General features: G+C 35.5%; 1 long non-coding RNA gene across 1 annotated transcript; it reads right to left on the bottom strand.

The window, feature by feature from the left end:
- Nucleotides 1-468: 468 nt before the first annotated feature.
- On the bottom strand, nt 469-11,128 carry LOC107853370. Its single transcript, XR_007043788.1, has 3 exons — nt 10,792-11,128; nt 10,503-10,550; nt 469-683 (listed from the first exon to the last, which is right to left on the bottom strand). It is a non-coding gene; the product is annotated as an uncharacterized LOC107853370 (long non-coding RNA).
- Nucleotides 11,129-12,034: the final 906 nt, after the last annotated feature.

Consider the following 12,034-nt stretch of genomic DNA (forward strand, 5'->3'; position numbering starts at 1 on the left):
ATAAGAACTCTCTTTTGTTAAAATAATATCAAATCTTTCTAAACTTTGAATTTATTGCTACAACCATACTGTATTGTATTTGAGGTATAGGATTGGACATTATCAATTTTGGTGTTATTATCGAAGATTACGGTGTTTTGTGTGTTTATTTGCTTTCCTAATTTTTCTTTTTGTTACTTTGACTTGTTTGTTCATGGTGCAAGGATGATATGATAGGTCATGAACCCAATGATTTGCCCTTGGGTCCTATCGGCAATGAAGACCTCGTGAATGTAATAAGATGGACGTGCATGAGGCCGTCCAAGAATCCTCCTAATACGAGGAGCCAACAAGCCTACCTCATGAACAGAACTTCAGAAGAGGTTCAAAAGGCCATTGAATATCTAACAAAAAACAAATTAAGATGAAAAACATTGAAAATATAAAACTTTCATGGCCTGCAAATTGAACAAATTTGAAACAATTGTACATGGACAAAGCACATTCATTGAATACTCCAATAATTTTTCGATCACTTGAAGTGAGTAAAAATTTGTTTCGATCTAAAAAAGAAAATGATGAAAAGATTCTTGATCCTGAAGTATAATATCTCAGTACTATTGGCGCACTTATGTATCTTGCTAACTCTACTGGGTCTGACATAACCTTTCTTGTTAATTCGTTAGCAAGATATAATTCTTCTCCTGCACAGAGACATTGAAACGGATTTAGACATATATTGCAATATCTAAAGATTTACTATTGATATGAGGCATGGAGATAGAGCACGATGATTTCATTGTATAAGAACAAGGGTGACATTCAGAGTTGCAACAACTACCGGGGTTTTAAGTTGTTGAGTCATACGATGAAGATTTGGGAGAGGGTGGTGGAGCGGAGGTTGAGAAATATTATGTCTATTTCGAAGAATCAATTTGAATTTATTCCTGGTCGCTCAACGACTGAGGCAATTCACCTATTGCGGAGACTGGTAGAGCAGTATAGAGAGGGGAAGAGGGATCTTCACATGGTGTTTATTGACTTGAAAAGGGTATATGACAAGGTCCCTAGGGAGGTTTTTTAGAGATGCTTGGAGGCGAGGGGGGTTCCTGTGGCATACATTAGAGCGATTAAGGATATGTATGAGGGGCGAAAACTTGAATAAGGACAGTGGGAGGAGATTCTGAGCACTTTAAGGTCTTGACAGGGTTGCATCAGGGATCAGCTCTTAGCCCGTTCTTATTTGTCGTGGTGATGGATGTGTTGACGCGGAGTATACAAGGCTAGATGCCTTGGTATATGCTTTTTGCGGATGATGTAGTTTTGATTGATGAGTCGCGACAAGGTATTAATGATAAGCTGGAGGTTTGGAGACAAACTCTGGAGTGTAAAGGTTTCAGATTGAATGGGACCAAGACGGATTATTTGGAGTGCAAGTTTAGTGACTCGAGGCAAGAGGAGGAGGTGGTGGTGAAATTGAACTCTCAGGCAGTTTGCAAGAGGGACAGTTTTAAGTATCTTGGGTTATGATCAGGGAAATAGAGAGATTGATGAGGATGTCTCGCACCGTATTGGGGCAGGTTAGATGAAATAGAGGCTCGCTTTGGGGATTTTATGTGATAAGAAGGTGCCTCCCAAGCTTAAAGGCAAATTCTATAGAGTTGCAGTCCAGCCGGGTATGTTGTATGGAGCGGAGTGTTGGCTAGTTAAGACTTTCCATATCCAAAAGTTGAAGGTGGCGGAAATGAGGATATTGCGTTGGATGTATGGTCTTACAAGGGCTGACAGGGTTAGGAATGAGATTATTCGGGAGAAGGTGGGAATGTTATCGGTGGAGAAAAAATGCGGGAAGTGAGGTTGAGATGGTTTGGTCATGTGATAAGGAGGGGCACAAATGCCCCAGTTCGTAGGTGTGAAAGACTAGCGTTAGATGATTTCAAGCGGGGTAGGGGTGGATCGAAGAAATACTGGAGAGAAGTGATTAGACATGACATGGAGCAGTTACATCTCACTGAGGACATGATTCTGGATAGGAAGGTTTGGAGGAAAAATACTAGGATAGAGGGATAAGGTGGGGGGATGAACCGTAGTTCGTAGTTAGGAGGCTTTTGGTGTCTTTTATTTGGTAATGTACATTACTTTTGTGGATGTTGTATCTATGTTAGTTTTATCATGTTTCAGACTTTGAATATTTTTGTACATTGTCCTGTGTCTTGAGCCGGGGGTCTATGGGAAACAGCCTCTTTACTTCTTTAGAGGTAGTGGTATGGACTGCGTACATTCTACCTTCCCCAGACCCCACTAGGTAGGAATATACTGGGTTTGTCGTTGTTGTTGTTGATGAGTCTATTTTATACTAACAAAGATAATGTGAATCTCGTGATCATATAGATGTAGGTTACTTACCTAACCTACATAAAACTCGATCTCAAGCAAACTATGTGTTTATGTACGGAGGTCCTGCTATATCATGGCGATCTACAAAATAGTCTATTATTACTACTTCAAATCATGTTGAGATACTAACTATTCATGAAGTAAGTAGAAAATACGTATGGTTGAAATCTGCTATGTATTTCATCAAAGAGAAATGTTGCCTGAAACATGATATCAAGGTATCCATCGTCATGTATGAAGATAATATTGCATGTATAGTCCAATTAATGAAGGCTTCATAAAAGGAGATTGAACGAAACACATTTCACCAAAATTATTCTTCACACATGGTCTCCAAAAGAATTTTGATATTGATGTGCACGAAATTCGTTCAAGTGATAATCCAATAAAATTATTCACTAGATTCTTACCAACCTCCCGAGAAGATGATACAGAAGATTATGATGTAAAGACTTCTCCATTAGAATTTGGGTCTTCTTCATGGAGAGTAAATATGTTGTACTTTTTTTCCCTCAGAATGTTTTATCCCACTGAATTTTTTTTGTAAGTTTTTTAATAAAACGATCAGAACATATATAATTAGAGATGTGGACTCGTTTTTCTTCACTAATTTTTTTGCACTGAATAATTTTAGTATAATTTAATAAGACACATTATCTATCATATAGACACAAAGGGGAGTGTAAAAATTGGGAGGATGACCATGTAACCTGCAATGTGACAACTTGTCAAGGAAGCTTATTGCTAAGATCCCTTCACAAGTTTGATCAAGCTTATTGCCAAGCTTCTTGTAGAAGTTTGATAACTTATACTCCCTCTGTTTAGATTTACTTGTCACCATTTTTCTAATTTGACTTTCTATTTTACTTGTCATTTTTGACAAATCAAGAAAGAATATTTTTCATCATGTTTTACCCTTAATATTAATTACTTATTTTCCAAATCATTTTTAATACTTATTACTAAATATCAATTAATAGAAGGTAATATGATATAGTTGCAGAGACTGAAGAAAATATTGAGGCAAATATTCAAGGTAAACATACAGTTATACGACACATTCTCAGCAAAGGGAACAAATCAGCTGACTATTTAGCTAATCATTCAATAGACACAAACAACTGTAGATATGAGCATTTCCATATGATGGAGTCAAGAGGCGGGAGAATAATTAATAGTGTTATTTTGTTTGTACTTTGGATACACAGAATCTGTATATTACAACACCAACTTCAACTTGAGTTCAAGTATAAACAAGAACACAATGAAGTATATCAAATACCCTCAACACAAGATCAAAATGACATTTCCAAGAGGTGTATTTTATGTTGCAGAAATTAAGATAAAACAGAAAATAGCCAAGTCGTCCGAATTCACGGATTTTCCTTAAGGAAATAATTCCCCTCACCGCACCCGAGGTTGTGGAATTTTTTCTCCCAGGATAAAGTGGCTAACAGACCAACAGTAGCGGTACCTCAAATGGTTGGAATATCTTCAAACTCATAGAACATTTTAAGTGATCACACAGAATATTTTTGAGACAAGAAGAGAGTTTTTAATCTGAAAATTTCGTACTAAACCTGTGGAAGAAATCAGGTTTATATAGCCACAACATGCCTCTTCTGAAAAGAGGTAATGGTTCACTCCAAAGGTTACACCTTTGCTGTAAGTTCATGTCTGTTCATCAAAGATTGCATCTTTTCCTGAATAGTCATCTCATTTCATGAATCAGTATGTCACTTCATTGAAGGATTACATCCTTCTGAAGTATTATTTCGGACCATTGCAACCTTTCCTTGGAATTCTTCAAAATTCAAATAAAGTTTGTCCAAAAAGATAGATCTCATCGATCGATCATTTGCCAAATCCAAATCCGAATATGAAGCTGAAGCCGAGCCGAGCGAGCGACGACGACGACGGCGCGAGGCATCTATTATTTCTTGCCTCACTTTCCATGTGGAGTAAGTGTTCTTGATTATAAACACTTTCAAGTTCTCTTCTTCCACCAATGTGGGAGAAAAAGTAAACTTTCTAATTTGGGAGTACACTTTTCATTTTAGTGTCTTCTTCACCTCCACCATTTTATTCTCCATTTTTTCATTCACACTTCTTTCATATACTATGAACCCAACAATTCCCCACATGAATGGGGAATGACTATTTTTCATAAAATTTTTACGGACAAGTATGTGATCATCAAGCAAAGACTGATTGCATCTGGATAAGTGAGTTTCCCTTTGAACTTTCCGTAGTGAATATGCATCGGATGCACTCGTGAACTGTCGAGCTTTAATGTACACCTAGACAATACATGTCACACAACCAGCCTTTTAACGTTTATGGTTCTCATGGTTTTATTCTTTTCAGCCATGAACACGTCCTGATTTCATGAGAGCTTAGAGAATAGACCTTTACTAACATTCTCTTTGAAGCAGCTTCCACTTCACCCTTGCATAGGTGATTTCTAAACGTTCAATCCTATAGATTAAACTATTTGGTCAAATCTGCCAAATTTAGATAATCATTAAAAGATTTTTCACCTTAAGTCTTATCCTAGTTTACTATACATTGTCTACCTCATGAGAATGGGTTGGGTAATTGACAATGTTGAACCTGTCAGAAACAACTTTGTTTGATCTCCTTGAACCTAGCTCTTGGGATCTCCAGTCTGCTAGGTAGAGTTACCGCCATGCTGACTCGTCCTAGGACTTAAACCCATTCTCTTAGATGTTCTTTCCACTCCTTCTCTAGATAGGCCTTTTGTAAATGGATCTAACATATTATTCTTTGACTTTATAGAGTCAATAGTGATAATTCCACTAGAGAGAAGTTTCCTAACGGTATTATATCTCCATCGTATGTGACGAGATTTATCGTTGTACATCATGCTCCCTGCCCTACCTATTGCCGCTTGGCTATCACAGTGTATACATACTAGTGTCACTGGCTTGGGCCAATACGAAATATCTTCCAAGAAATTTTGGAGCCATTCTGCTTCTTCATCGGCTTTATCTAATAGGATAAATTCAGATTTCATTGTAGAGTGAGCGATACAAGTCTGTTTGGATGATTTCTAAGAAACTGTTCCTCCACCGATAGTAAATACATATCCACTTGTGGATTTTACTTCGTTCGATCCGGTGATCCAATTTGCATCACTATATCCTTCAAGTATCGCAGGATATTTATTATAATGCAAAGCATAATTTTGAGTGTATTTAAGATACCCCAAAACTCTTTTCATTGCCATCCAATGAGTTTTGTTGGGATTACTCATGTTCCGACTCAATTTACTGATAGCACATGCTATGTCTGATCGTGTACAGTTCATTATATACATTAAACATCTCAATACTCTTGCGTACTCCAACTATGAGTCACTTTCACCTTCATTCTTTCGAAGTGCAAAGTTCACATCCAATAGAGTCTTGGCAATACCGAATTCCATATACTTGAACTTGTCAAGTACTTTTTTGATATAATAAGACTGTGACAATGCTAACCCTTGTAGAGTTCAATGGATTTTTATACCTAAGATCACATCTACAACTCCAAGGTCTTTCATATCAAACTTGCTCTCGAGCATTCGTTTGGTTGCATTTATGTTAGAAATGTCTCCACTGATGATCAACATATCATCCAGATATAAGCAAACAATGACTTGGTGATTTGGAGTGTTTTTAATATATACACATTTATCACATTCATTTATCTTGAACCCGTTTGCCAACATGGTTTGGTCAAACTTCGCATGCCATTATTTAGGTGCTTGCTTTAGTCCATACAATGACTTAATAATTCTACACACCTTATTTTCCTTTCCTGGAACCACAAAACCCTCAGGTTGTTCCATGTATATTTCTTCCTTCAATTCTCCATTTAGGAAAGAGGTTTTCACATCCACTTGATGGATTTGAAGATCATATACTGTCGCTAAGGCAATTAACATTCGAATTGATATTATCCTTGTTACTGGCGAGTATGTATCAAAGTAATCAAGGCCTTCTTTTTATTTGAAGTCATTTACTACAAGTCTTGCCTTGTATTTGTCAATAGTGCCATCCATTTTTATTTTCCTTTTGAAGATCCATTTAGAACCTAAAGGTTTATTTCCGGGAGGAAGATCAACTAATTCTCATGTATGGTTGCTTAAGATTGAATCAATATCACTATTGACTGCCTGTTTTCAAAAGGATGAATCTAAAGATGCCATCGCTTCCTTAAATATTTGAGGCTCATTTTCTAAGAGAAATGTTACAAAATCCGATCTAAATGATGTAGACGTTCTTTGACGTGTACTACATCTTGGATTTTCATCATTATGTTCATTCTCAATTGGTTCATCACGAGGTCGTTTATATCCTCCATTAGACGGTTCATGTCTAAGTTTATACGGGTAAATATTTTCAAAGAATTCATCATTATCTGATTAAATTACCGTATTTTCATTAATATCCGGATGTTCGGATTTATGAACCAAAAATCGACATACTTTACTACTTTTAGCATATCCTATGAACACGCAGTCCACCGTTTTAGGTCATATCTTAACCCTTTTAGGTATAGGAACTTGAACCTTCGCTAGACACCCCCACACTTTGAAATATTTCAAGTTGGGTTTCCTTCCTTTCCATTTTTCATAAGGAATTGATTATGTCTTCCTATGGGGAACTCTATTGAGTATACGATTGGCTGTAAGGATAGCCTCCCCCCATAAGTTTTGTGGTAAACCAGAACTAGGCATTCATCATTTTCTTTAAAGTTTGGTTTTTTCTTTCCGCAATTCCATTAGATTGAGGTGAATATGGGGTCGTAGTTTGATGGATTATTCCATTCTCTACACATATTTGTGCAAAGGGAGAATCATATTCTCCGCCCTTATCACTTCTTATCATTTTAATTTTTTTTGTCTAACTAATTTTCAACTTCAGTTTTATATTGCCTAAACGCATCTATTTCTTCATCCTTACTATTTAGCAAGTAGATATAACAATATCTAGTGCACTCATCAATAAAAGTTATAAATACTTTTTCCCACCACGTGATGGTGTTGACTTCATATCACAAATGTCAGTGTGTATTAAGTCTAAGGGATTAGAATTCCTTTCAACGGACTTATAAGGATGCTTTGCGTACTTTGATTCCACACACGTTTGACACTTTGATTTATTGCACTCAAAGTTTGGCAAAATTTCTAAGTTAATTAGTTTTCGTAACGTTTTGTAATTAACATAGCCTAAACGTTCATGCCATAAATCATAAGACTCAAGCAAATAAGAAGAATTTGAACTTCTATTTATTTCAACAGTCATTACATTCATCTTATAAAGGCCTTCGGTCAGATAGTCTTTTCCTATATACATTTCTCCTTTGCTAATTACAATTTTTCAAGAAACGATTATACATTTGAATCCGTTCTTGTCTAGAAGTGAAACAGAAATTAAATTCCTACGTAACTCCGGAACATACAAGACATTGTTAAGTGTCAAGACCTTTCCAAAAGTCATCTTTAAGCAAAATTTTCTAGTTTCTTCTACCTTAGCCGTAGCGGAGCTAGCCATGTAGATCATTTCTTCTACTTGAGCCGGAGTGAATAGCGAAAACAACTCCTTATTGGCACATACATGGCGGGTGGCACCAGAATCCATCCACCATTTGCAAGGATTTCCCATCAAGTTGCATTCTGAGAACATAGCACACAGATCATCGCATTATTTGTTGGATTCAATCATATTTGCTTGATCCTTCTTCTTGCCTTTCTTTGGGGCACGACAATCTGTGAACTTGTGGCCAATCTTGCCACAGTTGAAGCATTTTTCCTTGAACTTTTTATTGGGTTGATTGCTTCCTTGTTCAGCTTTCTTCCTTTTCTTGGAATTATTTTGGTCATCTTCTACAATATGTGCTCCATTAATTGTAGAATTCCTCTTTAAACTTCTTTCGGCAGCTTTATTATCCTCTTCAATATGAAGTCGGACAATAAGATATTCAACAGTCATCTCCTTGCATTTTGCTTTAAGTAGTTTTTGAAGTCTTTCGACAAAGGTGGTAGCTTCTCAACTATCGTTGCTACTTGGAAAGCATCATTCACAATTAAACCTTCTGCTAGGAGATCATGTATGATGACTTGCAACTCTTGTACTTGAGAGACAACAGATTTGCTATCTATCATTTTGAAGTCCAGGAACCGTACAATAAGGAATTTCTTTACTCCCGCATCCTCCGTCTTATATTTTCATTCAAGTGCCCCCCACAGTTCCTTTGATGTCTTGGTTCCACTATAAACATTGTAGAGGTCGTCTTGGAGACCACTCAGAATATAATTCCTGCAAAGGAAGTTCAAATGTTTCCAAGCTTCTACAATAACGAAGCGGTATTTGTCCGAGGTTTTCTCAGGCACCTCAGAAGCGTCTTTACTAGTGAACCGTTGCAGACATAAAGTGGTGAGCTAAAAAAACATCTTTTGCTTGCACCGTTTGAAGTCAATGCCTAAAATTTTTTTGGGCTCTCCACCGGTGCCATTGTTGGCGGAACATTTGTGCGACTTGATGTGGCAATATTAGTTTCCCTCACAGACGTTGTCACATCAATCATTTGACTTTCGTTAGTCATCTTTCCTGTCAACACAAGACAGAAAATTTTAGTATTTTCAGAATACTACTTATAAAGTTAAATAACTTTTCAACTTTTCTTCTTGTTTCTAATTAACAATGAAGTTTTTATAACTTCAAATCGTCAACCGAGTGAACTTTAACTTGTGATGAAGATTTTATGTCTTCTAATCACTAGTTAAATTCAAGCGGAGTAGAAAGCTTAAAGCTTTAATATCCAAAAATAAGTTATACAGATTATGTAAAATTAATTATTTCCTTAAGATTGTTATTTTGTTTGTACTTTGGATACACAAAATCTGTATATTACAACACCAACTTCAACTTGAGTTCAAGTATAAACAAGAACACAATGAAGTATATCAAATACCCTCAACACAAGATCAAAATGACCTTTCTAAGAGGTGTATTTTATTTTGCAGAAATTAAGATAAAACAGAAATAGCCAAGTCGTCCGAATTCACAGATTTTTCTTAAGGAAATTATCCCCCTCACCATACCCGAGGTTGTGGAATTTTTTCTCCCAGGATAAAGTGGCTAACAGACCAACAGTAGCGGTACCTCAAAAGGTTGGAATATCTTCGAACTCACAGAACGTTTTGAGTGATCACACAGAATATTTTTGAGACAAAAAGAGAGATTTTAATCTGAAAATTTCGTACTAAACCTGTGGAAAAAACCAGGTTTATATAGCCACAACATGCCTCTTTTGAAAAGAGGCAATGATTCACGCTAAAGGTTACAACTTTGTTGTAAGTTCATGTCTGCTCATCAAAGATTGTATCTTTTTTTGAACAGTCATCTCATTTCATGAATCAGTGTGTCACTTCATTGAAGGATTATATCCTTCTGAAGCATCATTTCGAACCATTGCAACCTTCTATAACCTCAGTTCAGAACAATGTAAACAATGCATTTACTGCATTTTTCCTTGGCATTCTTCGGAATTCAAATAAAGTTTGTCCAAAAAGATAGATCTCATCGATCGAGCATTTGCTAAATCCGAAGCCGAAGCCGAGCCGAGCGAGTGACGACGACGACGGCGCGAGACATCTCTTATTTCTTGCCTCACTTGCCAAGTGGAGTAAGTGTTCTTGATTATAAATACTTTCAAGTTCTCTTCTTCCACCAATACGGGAGAAAAAGTAAACTTTCTAATTTGGGAGTACACTTTCCATTTTAGTGTCTCCTTTCCCTCCACCATTTTATTCTCCATTTTTCATTCACACTTCTTTCATATACTATGAACCCAACAATAGTGACAAGCTACAGAGCCCATATTTACGAGTATCAACTATTCAGGAGTAATAGGGCAGAAAAGCACCTATTAAGGAGTAATAGGGTAGAAAAGGCTAAAGGATATGATTTTTCACAATAAAAAATTTATGTCTATCAGACAGCAAAAGCAGTGAAATTCTATCTAGCCCATGCTATATCAGCCATCAAAAAAGACTTGGCAAAATGAGGGACTAGGATCGACTAGATAACTGAAAACTTGAATGGTAAATTCATCACCGTAAGACGAAAGTGTGAAGCTTTCCATGCACTCCATCACAGTTCCACCTGCATAAGGCAGAATGTTTGATAAAGATTACGAATAAGAAACCCAATAAGGGAGACTACACACCTAGTGATGAGATTCGTCATTCGTGGACGAGCACCCTCAACAAAATAAAAAAACCACAATCATCTATCAGAGAACACAATTGTAGAGTACACCAATAAGGAAAAGAGGAAAATGGATTGGATTCAAACAAAAAAAGAGGGAAAAAATGGATTAAAATAAAGGAATGATGGTACTTACACTTGAAAGCTGAAAAATTGAATGTAAAAGGATACAAGGAGACAATATTGATAACCCATAATAGCAGGAGAAGAAGGCAGACAATTGAACCTTGAAGGCAATATTAGTCAGTGGCGGTGGGGGTGGGGGGGTGGGGGGTCGGATAGAAGAAGATAGAATTGGAAATAGAAAACCACACTATCTATTTATATGTAATACTCCTAAATAATTGTTGGGTTAGGGCGGACTCAGGCTGCCATTTAGGATTTTTTTTTTTGGCTATGTGCACTTTATTTTTTATTTGGACTGATTCGCTTTAGTGTGTAATCTTTTCCACTTAATTAATATTTTTCGTTTGGCCACGGATATTTTTTTCTTTTTTCCAGAAAAAATTTCCGAAGTTAAAAATTATGGTGTTTGGCCATGAAACTTTGAAAAATAATTCCGAAAATGGAAAACAAATTTTTGTTGTTTTCTCTTTTTTCCACTTCCAATTTCAACTTCCGTTATTATTACATATAACCCCAATCTTTAAATTTTTACACAAATTTGTCTTATTAACTAAATTTCGTAATTTTTTTAAAAGATCAAATTCAATAAAATAGTTAATTTAAGTGAAAATAATTAAGAATTTTCATCAACAAATTTAAGAATATATAAAGTATATTTATATCCATCAATCAGATTTATCAAAATATATTTTTCTCTATTTAATCGATTATGGTTAGATAAATTTATTTAGCTCGTGCTTGTGATATTTTTATTCAAATTTTAGAAGAATAACAATCATAATAATTAGTTTGCTGTTAATTATTTTCTCAATTGAAGACATATAAATTATTTTCTCAACATTTGGTTGTATGTTAGTAGGTAAATTAGTAGTTGGCTGATTTTGATAATTTTTAAAAGTTGAGGGCATAAAATCATATTTAAAAAGGATTTTTCAAAAGTTTTAAAAAAAGAATCAAAAAGATATGGTCAAACACAACTCCAACTCCAACTCCAGAAAAAAATAATTTTCATGGACAAATGACTACTAACTAAAAAAATTGATAACAAGTAAATTAAAACAGATTGTGTGTCAGCCAAAATATATCTAACAAGTAAATTTGAAATAAGGGACTATATAACAAGCAAATCTTACCAAAAACTTAGTAGACTTTTGGTCATAAGATTTTATTTATTTTTTAAAAAAATTATTTTACTTCACTGGAAAAAGTGAAAATAATAATGTTTGACTATAAAAAATATATTACTTTAGTAA

Source organism: Capsicum annuum, chromosome 1, assembly GCF_002878395.1.
Source record: "Capsicum annuum cultivar UCD-10X-F1 chromosome 1, UCD10Xv1.1, whole genome shotgun sequence".
Lineage (NCBI taxonomy): Eukaryota > Viridiplantae > Streptophyta > Magnoliopsida > Solanales > Solanaceae > Capsicum > Capsicum annuum.